The following is a 13,140-nucleotide window of genomic DNA, read 5'->3' on the forward strand; positions in this document are numbered from 1 at the left end:
CTCAAAACTAAGTATAGGTGTAACCGTTCACTCCGGAAGTATCTACATATATATACTATAATCAACGTTTGCATCAATGAATCCTGGGTGGGGTTGTTTCGCAAAAAGGTGCAATATTTCAAATGCGTGCGCCGTGGGATTGTCGTTATATGGCGGCGGCGTCCGATAGTCGCCTCATCGCATTATTATATTATTGTCGGTTTCGGATGTTTAAGAGTGCGAGCAATAGACGATTATTATCATATAAGATGTAGGTGATATTATCGCGATGGGTTGGGTTCACGTAGTAGCTCTCTCTCTTTAATATTTTGCATATCTCGCTAGACTATCATCGCCACGTTTGATAACGGCATTGCGGTTTTCCATAATAATTTGGTACTTTTGGTTTGGTTTTTATTTTAATACAATTTTATTATTTTAATTGTTTTCAGCATCCGGGAAACAAAAACGGCGTTACTTGACACGAGTACATTATATTGCGTTCAGTGATTTTTCTTGGTGGTGGTAATCGTCTTGTAGTGTCTGACCCACGTGGGCAGCGATATTGCTGCTCCCGCCTACATAATTAAGTATTAAATTATTATTATATATATACTTGAGTGCATATGTATTTATATATATATGCCATACGTGTATAGTTGCTCTCGTGTAGGTGCGACATGTGACGAGAACAATAGGGCGACAAGGCGCCAGATGGTGCGGGACAGGAGGTTTTTATAATTTTCCTCTGCGTCATTGTTACACGACTTTCCGGATTTATAGAAATATAATAATAACGCCTGGAGAAAAATTAAAGACGCGTTTAAATACAATAATTATAATAGTATAGTTGAAAGAAAGAAACCAAAAACATCACGTTCACTTTAGTATGGTAATAAAAGTAACTCGAACTTTGATTTACATCCTGGCGCAGTGGTGCAGTATATATGAATTTATGAATAGGTACTTCAAGTGCGCATTTAATTATTTAAAGTATTGAACGCACCGAATTTTCTATGTGTGTACAGTGACTCGTATTAAGTCTATTGATATATATTTACATTTTTATGTATATTTAAAGGTACACATCTCTATTAATTGTCATATTGTCTCGTTAAAAAACATTTATAATAATGCTTTATTTTTCTAAAGCTTAACGAATTATTATCATAAAACAAAAAAAATAAAATAAAGAATGTTATTAAAATAAATTTTCGCGTAATCAGCAGTGACGAGTACTCACAACAGACATAGGACTTCGCCACAATAACTTAATATATTAAAAAAATTCAGTAGACAATACGACAGTTTATAATATGTAAAGTGTCTTGCATAATAAGTAAGCACCAGCTATATAGCCATCTACAATAGAGTAGGCATAATATTATATAAAATTATATAATAAAGACACATGCATTTCATGAGCGTATATAGTATACCCCACAAACGACCTTGGTTATATAGACAGTTATTTTCTGGATGGGTTGACTGCAGTTATATACAACAATACGCATTGCGCGTTTCACGTACATTTTTTACATTTACTCCTGACGTTTGACGAAGAGCGAGCAACAGAATTTTATAACGATGGAAATAATACAATTATATATAATATATAAAATAAAACAGTTGTTGTAAAAAACGACGTTATCAACTCGTAATAGCGCTTACACATAATATCGTTGTACTGTGCGGCGGCGAAATGATAATAATAATAATAATAAATAATAGCGATAATAATAATAATTATTATTGCGACAGTGCACAATCCCTCGCGTGCGTGGGCGCGAGTGTTTGACGCGAGTTTGCCGCCGAGGCGTCGTATGGTCGTCGTCGCGGCGCGTACACTCGCCTCTGTGGGAAGACCTCCCAGAGGCGTCGTCCTACGCGCGGATAGGTTCAACGCGCGTCCTTCGCGGTCGGCCTCGTAACCGTTTGCGCCGAAATCGCGCGCGCGCGGCTGCTCCCGGATATCGTCGGACCGACCGGGCGGTGGCAGCGGCGGCCGCGGCGGCGATCGGCCACTTCCCGTGCCCGCGCCCCGAGCACCGTTGCAGAGGAGGCGCGTCCGTCTCGTACTTGACCGCATGTGTAAAATGTGTGATCCGACACGGAGACCGACGAACTGACGTGGCACCGACGATTATATTAATAATATTATTATTATTATTATTAAAATTGCAGTCGGCGAGGGCGACAAGCCGTCGCGCGGCGTCCACCCTACGCGAAAAACCTGTAACGATTATAATAATATTATTTATTTTATTTTTTTGACTAATTTATATAAACGACGTTTTTCGTCATCGCCACAATACTATATACATATATTATGCGATTTTTACACGAAAATGCTATTACTTAAAGTGTCTGTTTATACAAATTGTTATTATGGATGTACTGCAGCCTAACCTGTACGCTGAAAATGCGCGTTTAAGATTTCCGACGAGGAAAACACTCAATAATATTGTCGTTTATGATATACCAGATGGCTAGTAGGTACCTACCATTGACTATATAAAATATATACTATTTATCTATTCTGAAACTTACATATTATATATTATGATGATGAGTCTTAGAACGCCCTTACCGCTGAAGAGCGTATATAATATCGTACGTCACGCAAAACGACAAGTGAAATATTGTAATCGTATGTATAATATTGTAAATTGTGTTTAGAATTATAGCCGTGCATTAATAATATACTAATATCCGTCGCGGTGTGCAAGTTTAAATTAGTATAGATCCCATATAATATACATTAGCAGCTGGCTCGATTAGCGAAACCGTATGAATAATAACGAGTGCCCAAATACTGTATAATTCTTTTTATACCTGTTAATTTTCGTACACGTAAACGTTGGAAAAAAATCCGAACTCGCGTATTTCATTATACGCATAATAGTGGAAATACGATGTCAGTCGTACATCTTGTTGTAGCGTTTGGCTAACGCATCTAAATTTTATATATATATATCTAATATGTTGACGTGTTACGATATCGATTAATAGTTATAATTTAAGGTGAACATTTTACGTTTTTACCGGTATATCATTATTATTATTATTATCATGTGCGGTCATGTACAGTCATCATATAGTCTACAGCATACCTAATTATTTATTAGCGATACATAATGAAACAATAAATCATTCACTGTAAAATATATAATAATATTATGTATTATGTACCTACCTATAGGTCATTCGTCTAATGACCAACACAACTAATTGAACTCGTTCTTCAATTTTAATTAAGAATATCCATCTTCGTATTTTCTAAATGCGAATACGTATAATATGCAACGATATAATGTAATGATATTTTCTACGTAGGAATCAAGCCGGTGTCCGTTATAGTTGCGTTATGTGGTGTATTCGATTTAGTAATCAATCTTTCTCTCAACTATATGTGAGCAACATCGTGACATCGGTAATACGATATTATATTATTATATTTTCTTTAAACTCACTGCAACGAATATTTCGTGTTTTAAAATAAAAATAAATTATACATCTACGTCGTTATTATTTTAACGTTATAATAATTAATATATCGACTAATATTATTCTAAATAATTCATAATTCAGATGATTCTGCTGATTCAACAGAGTTAGTACCGGGTCAGCTAGTAAACCAAAGACTTAGAATTTCACCAGTGTTCACAAAGTTACCACTTACAGATGTGTTATCAGAACTTTGGCTGTAAACGGATAAAATATTAATCTATTACCTCAGACGATAATTTGATGATATAACTTGTGATTCCGCATCCTACCATAATAATATTCAGCCTCACATTTTTCTTCTAAATAGTGTAATTATATTTTATTATTATACTATTTCATAAAAGTATTACTTTAAAAAAATTATTAATTACGTGAATACGATTAACATTCAAACGACTGCAAGTTGATTATTTTAAAATTCAATATTTATTAAAAATACTTACGTATATCACTTTTTTATTGTTTTTTTTTTGTCTTAGAAATATTGGTTTAAGTGTAAAAAATACCATATATTTTATTGATAAAACTTGATTTTTAAAGAAGAGGATAATATAAGGAGAGGTACATTTAATTGTTAACAAAATTATTTAGTACATCGATAAATTTAACAAATTTTGTTTAAAAACTAATAAATTTAAAAATCGTTCATAAAAAAATTGGTTTTTGTTTATATTATCGAATATATAAAGATATATCTACTTCGCTTGCTTGGTATTTTTTAAATTTATTTAAAAAATATAATCAGCCATTTTAGATTTGTAAAAATAATTTTTTCAAATAATATAATATTTTAAAATGATTAATTATATAGAAAAAAAATATGAATTGATTAATTAAAAAGTATTTATTAGGTAGGTATTTTAATAAATAAAATATTTAGTCTTTAAGTATCTTTAATTACGGTGTATCGACATAAAATAAAGTTCCCCAGTACTGTTGTTGTATAACACTAATTCGCGCTCTATCATATTAATTATTTATTATTTTACTATTTGTAAATTCTATTACAGATACCTAGTGTATTGTTAACTATATTAAATAAAAAAAAGAAAACAAATTGTATTTTATGGCCATATTGTATATATTATTTAACAAAAATTATTAGTATTATTATTATTAGCGTAGTGGTGTACTTTTATATAAGGAATATACAAACCTAAATATATGTTTGACCTTGTAATTAAAATATTGATGATTGCATAACTAATAGCTAATTTTTTGTCATTGGCCGCTATTTAAAATTTGGATCACTTCAGGTTGACAGTTGTTACACTCGTGGGCGAAAGTAAATTAATTAGGACATGTGTCTGTTAGCTTAATAATATATTATTTGTGTAATTGTGTTTCTACGATTTGTTGGGATTTTAGTTGTCTGTGAAAAGGTGATATTTAAGTTTATTATTAATCATATTTGTATCATATCTTAAATTTGTAAAACACTATTAATATTGATGTATAGTCAAGTATAGTTAAATAAATAGGTACTTAAAATATAAAAATTAAAATTTGTTTATAAGTACTCCATTAATTAATTATATATCTAAGTTGCTAAATCGATCAACAGACTATCAAACACATTGCAATATAAAATATTCTTGACAATATCAAATAACTTCGTCGAGTGGTCCTAAGGTTTCATGAAGGTACTATATACAATAAACAATAACCTAAAATATTTAATTTACTAAAAATATACTTAAAAAACATGTGAAATCTAATTTATCATATTACTCATGTCGGAATAATATTATTACAGTTTATTTAATAATTTTCAATAGTTTATAAAAATAAAGGAATAAATATTATATCATTTTCTTTGATCCAATAAATAAATGTAAAGATTATGCTATTTTTAAGTTTCTGAATGTTCTTGGTGCGAATAAAATATTTTATATTGTGTAAAATATATCACAATGGAGAACTGGTCTGTATATAGTGATCACCTGCATGCATGTATCGTTCACAGAATTGCATTTTCTTCTGAAGACCGGTCCTTTATTTTTATTTAAATATCACAATAATTTATATAGAATGTTGAATCAAGCTTGTTTCCTTCTATTGTTATTTTTTTATTCAATTTAACTTTTTGTTTTATTACATTCTTAGCGCATAGAACTTATACGAGTGATTTTTTTTTTTAAATATAATATTACAAAAGTATTTAAAACTGTTTATATTGATAAAAATCATACAAAAATGTTAAACGATACAATACAGAATTTAATAGAACTATAAACTTATAATACTTAATATAGTAAAATATGTAAAACGGCATTCAATTGATTAATATCATCAATATTTGTGATAAAAATGCAACGTTTTATGTTTTTGTGAAATATTTCAGACTTTAAACACTATATAATATACATAATATATTGATGTAAAAGCATAATATAAATATACATGTAATGGTTATTATTTAAATAAAATAATCTCTGAGGGTTGTTATTACTGACTATCGCGTTAGAAGTTTATGATGTATACATATTATTGTGTCCGTACAATTCCCAGATTGTTGTACAAATATAAAACGTCTGTATATATTTTATGTAAACGAAGATTTAAAACCTTAGATTATTGCGCTGTTTAAATATACTATATAGGTACCCACCTCGGTTGACTATTGGTTGACTTACGCACCAGCCTGCCAGTATTCTGGCGGTACAGTGGTTGATTTTTTTGTTTGAGCGTCTGAATATGTTATTTACTTACCTAATCATAAATCTGTCTGCATTTGAACATTAAAATTACAGAGAACTTGTCTTCAAATGTGGCCATCGCATATGTTCGGATAATTTTAATCAATATGTGCGGAAAAAATAAAATATTGTATGTGTTCACGGATGTCCGTGTGATTATTGGTTTTCCATTACTTCATATAATAATATAAATGCACACGGTATTCACTTGGTATTCCTCACGCAACGCTGTCTCTGATTTCCTGTATAATATACCTACATATATCATATATTTAATATAAATATAATATGTGTATATTGTATATATCGTACACCTTGAGAACTTGTCGGACGGCACCCCATACGTGCTCCTGCATACAGTACCTTCGTACAATGGGTTCGGAAATCATTTTTATTTCAGGAATATTTATTGCTTGGGTTTAAGTCAGAGTTTTGGGATTTTAGAACATTATTTAACGCTCATATAGTACCGTCGTATTATTACAATCGCAATGTTGAAATACTCGGGTGAATTATAGGTCTACATAACCAGAATGGAATAAAAAGATTGAATAAAAAAAAAAAAAATGGCTTAAAATGGATTGTTTATTTTAACATTATTATATACTTATACTCAGTGTTGTGAAATATTACCATGGATGGAAAAAACTTAAATAGTATAATTCAACTTGGTTACTTTTGTGTTTAAGCAACATATTTAGTATAGAAATAGCTAATAACTATTATAGCAACATCTGAGAATTTAAAAAAAAAAATGCATGGTACCTATAATTATATATGATAGTTGTACAATTATTAAAAATAATTAAGTTAAAAAGTTAGATGAATAATAATGTATTTCATTATTATTTTTAACACAAAAATTTGATAAATGGTATAAGTATATACCATTAATGTGGCTGTATATATTTAAGTTAAGTTATAAAACTTATTATTCTACACATATAGTATATATTATATATACTGTTATATTCTAAGGCCTTATAATTTACGAGTATATATTATAGTATATACTAGCTATATTACAAATATACAAGCCAGCGAAAAATATATAACAATACCTAATAGTTTAAAAATTTAAATGAAAATCTATAGTTATTTTTGAGAAATCATTTGCATATTACGCAATACCTTAAATAAACAAAAAAAAAATTAAATCAAGCATAAAGATATTAGATACACATAATTTTGAATAAAAAACATATAAATAATAATGATCTTAAATTGTTAGTATAAAATTATTGTTCAAATAGTATACATTAGTTTTTTATGATAATGTATTATGCAATTATCAATATTCGTAAAAAGTTTTCATTTGAAACTACCATGAATTTTGAAATTAAAAATATTTTATTAATTAAATATGCATTGATGTTTTTAGTGTAGTCCATTATTTGGATTTTGGTATAGCTGTACATAAAAATATAATATTATTTTTTAGTAGATATTGAAACAATTGTAAAACATAAATTATTTAATGATAATTTATTGTTTTTAAAATATACTTGTAAGGTGAAATTAAAATAGTTTATGGCGTAAGTAAGTTGTTTATTTTTGAACTAAATAATTTTAAGTAAGTACTGCTTCTGGAGAGACCATATTAAATTTAAAAACTATAATAAATTTAATTATTTTAAAATTTTAAAATCAAGTTTAATTTAAAAAAATGTAATCTAGGATGTTGTATTCAAAATCTTCAGAAATAACTCGCCTAATCATGTTATTATTTTATAATAGATATTACAGTAAGGTTATCATAGAAATCAAATATATTTAAAAACAAAATACCTACCATTTTTTAGGCAAACTTAATTAAAATACTGCATATGTATAAATATATTTTACTTTTATAGCCTGCCTAATAGGTATGGTGTACGAAATACATCGCTAATAATTTTGTGTAATGTCTACAACCTACCCATCGTTAGTATTATTATTATAAGAAATAAAATATTATTAAAATAGTAATAACCAGGGCATGTAACGGAACATATTTTCATTTCCGTTCATATTGTTACGTTAAGGTTTGTTTTGTTAATTTTACAAAGTTATGTTTCATTTTCATATAGAGAAATATATTAATAAAGTAATATAACATTAAAGTATACTATTAAGTATTCATCATTTTTGACGGTATATAAAACGGTATAATATGCAACTACGCGAGTAAATAATAATGTGGGTGCATTGACCAATTTTCCAAAAATATTACAAATTATATATTATGATTAATTGTCTGAGAAAATATTTTATATCATTATATCCCATAATATTATTGTTGTACATATAATATTATAGCAAAAACAGCTAACAAGAGTAAAATAATACTAAATAATAATTTGTAATAGTGAAGTATACAAGAAAGGGGAAAATCCAGAAAAAATATGAAACCCATTATAAAAGAGTTCAACTCTTGTTAAGAAATTTGTAAATTCAAACTTAGTTTAAGTCATAAAGATTTACGTCTACTGATACATAAAAAAATATTTTATTTATATCTCACAATAATATAAATTCAGAATAGTAGTTGATAGGTAGTCATAGAAATAAAATTTATAAAATTTGTGTTCAAGGTTGAAAATACGTGTAAATATTAATATAACAAACCGATTGATGATCATATATAATATTATATATATTATATTATGAAAGAATTTTTCAATATTTCTGAATTCAGGTTTCTCTAGTAATTTTCCCTTTTATGGAACAGAATAAATAAGAAAAAAAATCCTAACTCGTATTTGCGTTTATATTTTTCCAGGAAAATCTCTATTTATCTAATAGGTTTTATAATATAAAGTATTTTTTTCCCACAAAATCACATCAATTTCGTTAAAAATGACAATTGTCAAAAAAATAAAAATAATATTAGTAATATTAGTTTATAATCAGGTGTACAGTTTAAGAAGAGATTGGTGCACAATAATATAACATGTTTAATAATCGGTTATAATCGTATAATATAGTTAGTACTTCTATCTAATGACGATTAACCATGACGTGATGTAAGTATACCTATTGGTGACAAATTCTCATTGTGTGGCAGTATACTGCAGATACGCGCACAGCACGGACCTACAGTTTTCGGAGCTCTCTATAGACAACACCGCGTGGGATTCGCGAGACAAAGGTTCAATTAATCAGATTTATAATTTTATGCTATATACACACACGCAGGCCCACATGTCGCATTAAAAATAATAATAATAAAAAAAAAGTTATATAATATTTATTGGTCATTATTGCGCCAGCGTCGGTGGGTGAACCAGTTTGCTGGCGCGCGGATCTTCCCAAACGGAGAGAACTCTATAAGGAAGAACTGGCTTGGTCATGTGATTCACCCGTTCATCGCCCTCGCTAAATATAAAAGAAATATATTTATAAAAATATATTTACAACGACCTTTGCAGCCTAGCACGGAATCGAATTCTGCATGCGCGGGGGCGAAGAACATGCACGGCCGGCACAGCACCTGCATGTATTGTCATGGCGTATTGGCGTGTACAGTCAAATGGAAAATACACACGCGTAACCGAATGAATCATTTGCACATCGAGCGATTAACTTCATCTGTACATATTATATTTTTGTTGAAATGTAGTAGGGCTTGGTAAAAATAACAAATTCTCCTGACTGCCATCGTAAAATATTTCGATTGGAAAATAAATTACAAAAAGCCGGATGGGGAACTTCAGCAGAGATTATGAATATTGTATACTCGGTTCACGTTTTATAGTTGGTCCTCACCATGACGTACCATGATATTAAATTTTAAAGTTTACTATAGAATATGTTTTACGACTTTGAGTAGGATTTGGTTTAAACAGTAGGTACTTGCTGATGACTCGAAGTTTCTACGAAAATGTTTCGCAGTTGTAGTCTTTTATGCGCTTAAAGAAACTATATTGAGATGATTATTAAAAATCGCTTCTTCAAAAAACCAAATAAACTCGATATTCAATCACTACATGGTTAATATATTGATGTTAATATATTAAAATTATATATATAAGTATTAAGTATAATATTAATTTTTGAAACATTTTTCAACCAAAAAAATGTATACAAAATGTATTTGTCATCTTGAATAAAAACTCTAAAATTAAAATATATTTAAGAACATTATATCTGAAACATACAAAAGTTTGTGTAAAAACAATTTTAAATAGGTACGAGTAAAACCATCGTTTACTTATATTATGAAATATATTTGTTAGGTAATATGCTATATGAGATTATTTATTACATATAGTTTAGAACCATATGTTTCAACTGTTTCACAAAAGGATGCAATCTGTAGTCCTAAATTTTTTATGACATGAAGTGAAACTTTTATAATAATATGTCAACAATGCAAATGCCCATAAAAGTACATCCATAAAAATTAAAAATTTTAAAAATGACTACAATGTTATATAAACATTTGGATTGAATAGATTTCTCAAAATACAAGACAATGCAATATTAACAATTGCAATTATTAAATTTATCAGCACTATTGATTTATTGATTTTTCTTTTTAAGTAAATATAATAAAACAATTTTAAGATTAACTGTACTACCTATATTACGCTCGAGCAAAAAATGTAATAGCCTATTATGTACAAGTATTTTCGTTTTATTGTGGTACATTTATGGGAAAACGTGAAAAAAAATTTCGCCCAATTTATATAAATATCGTAGAATAATTATTATAACACGTTAATATTTTTTTGTTTTACATTACAAGTATTTTACAACAATATTAATTTGGTCAACCATAAATATATAGAGTAATAAAGATCTATATAACTGATTATAAGCTATAAACTACTAAGTTTTAAAGCTTATAATAAAAAATTACTATAAAGGTTCATATTTTTTTATGAGTAGAAACAAAATAAATCGATTTTTAAATTTGTTTAAATTATTGTTATGTTATTATTTATTAATAATGACTACTAAATGTAAAATATCACTACTTAATACCTACTTTAATAATATAGATGATATTAATATTATATTTATTATAATTATTGTAGTTTTTAAATCATGATAATTTTGATTTTTAATTTAATATTTTTACTTCAGTAATAAATAATTTAAAAAATGTATTTATTTAGTCTATGTACTAATTTGTATATCATATAAGTAGGTACATAATAATTATATGTAGAGATTTATTATAAAATTACTGAATTATCTATAGGAGAAAAGATGTACAATATTAAAATAATAAACATCTGATGTGTCATTATGTGCATATATTTTTTTTATATATACATTAGTATTAATATATGCAAGTTCGATATCAAGACAATATATCTGAAATATTTTTTAGATTCAAGAATATCAAAAATATCCAATAATTACAAAGAGAATATTATTATTTCATTTTTTTATGCGTCCGTGATTATTCTATTACACGCTTGCCCTTTGTTAGTACGATATCATAGAAATGAAACGTGAGCTTATTACTAAATTTACTATCCACAAATAATTTTCACTTTTCAAACATATAAATCCTATAAGAATACGATTGTTTTAACCTTTATAAAAAATTATGATCCATAGGTACGTAGGATATGTTGTATAATGCATATACATATTCGTTCGTCATGTTTAAATAGTGGCATCATATTGACTGTTTTAATGTCTATAACTAATATTATTAAATGTCGTGGATGACAAAGATGTCAAGGTCTGTAGGCGTATATATTTATGTTTAAAATATTCACAATAATTATTAAACGGTTCAAAATGTTCTAAATTAACATTACTTTTGAATTAAAAACTGATAAAGCATAATATATTCATTTAAATACATGTCTTAAAAATATATTGTATAACGCGTATTTTATAATTTAAGATAAATACACATAATATAATTTAAATCTACCTAACCAGGTTAACTCAATAAAAATAATAGATACATTTGGCAGTAGTCAGTGGGTATTATACGATTATTGATAATATCTTAAAATGAAGAATTTAAAGTGCAGGTACCTTAGTCATAGAATATTATAAAATTATAAGGAACAAAATCGATATTATTTTAAATTAAAATGATCACGGTTATCATTCATCAGACTTGCACTGAATTACTATATAGTTCTCACCGGTTTCTAATTGTTGTTTTACCATAATATGGCTTGAACTACAAGTACTAAAAATGAATGTTGTGATTGTCATTATAAGACATACACCATCGATCATGTTCTATAATATTACGCGTACAATTTATGTCTTGTCTGTTTAGTATACTATTGTTTCGTGTCAAAGCGACAGCGAGTTATATACATATAAGACTAAAAACTACAGAATCCTGAATCATTGTACATATTATACATTTTTTTATTAATTTTTATTTAAATTTCTTTGTAATTAGTTAATACTTAGTATCAAATAAATATTAAATGGAATGTTTTACAGTGTAAGAACATCAAATGTTATTACTGTTTGGTATACTTTTTAGTTGGATTTAAACTTTAAGATCAACATTCTTTTTTACATTTTTTTGGTAGGAAGAAAGGGGTAGAGCTTTAGTCACAGCAAAAAAATTAATATTAATGCGAATGATGTAATAATTAATTATAAACTCTTTATTAAAATGCTGCAAATTTCCCAGCAAGTCTTTAAACTTCGTTACAAATTTAAGAAGGGGGGGATATAAATCTATATTGGATTGTATTTTGACTATCGAGTATTAAAATATTGATTAAAATGATATTATTGAATAAAAATGATTTTCATAACCATTAGCTATTAATTACAGTAAACATAATTAACCGTAAATATTAATGTAAATATAAAATTTATTGTAAGCGAAATAATTTATTAATTTATTAATTAGAGCCGATAAAAGTAACATTATATAGTATATACCTTCATCAGTTAACTAAAATACACGTAGGTACATATAAAAATTGCGTTATAAAAAGGTGTGACGTTAATATGAAGAGAAATTAGTAAC

The sequence above is a fragment of the Aphis gossypii genome, chromosome 1 (genome assembly GCF_020184175.1).
Source record: "Aphis gossypii isolate Hap1 chromosome 1, ASM2018417v2, whole genome shotgun sequence".
In the NCBI taxonomy this organism is placed as follows: Eukaryota; Metazoa; Arthropoda; class Insecta; order Hemiptera; family Aphididae; genus Aphis; species Aphis gossypii.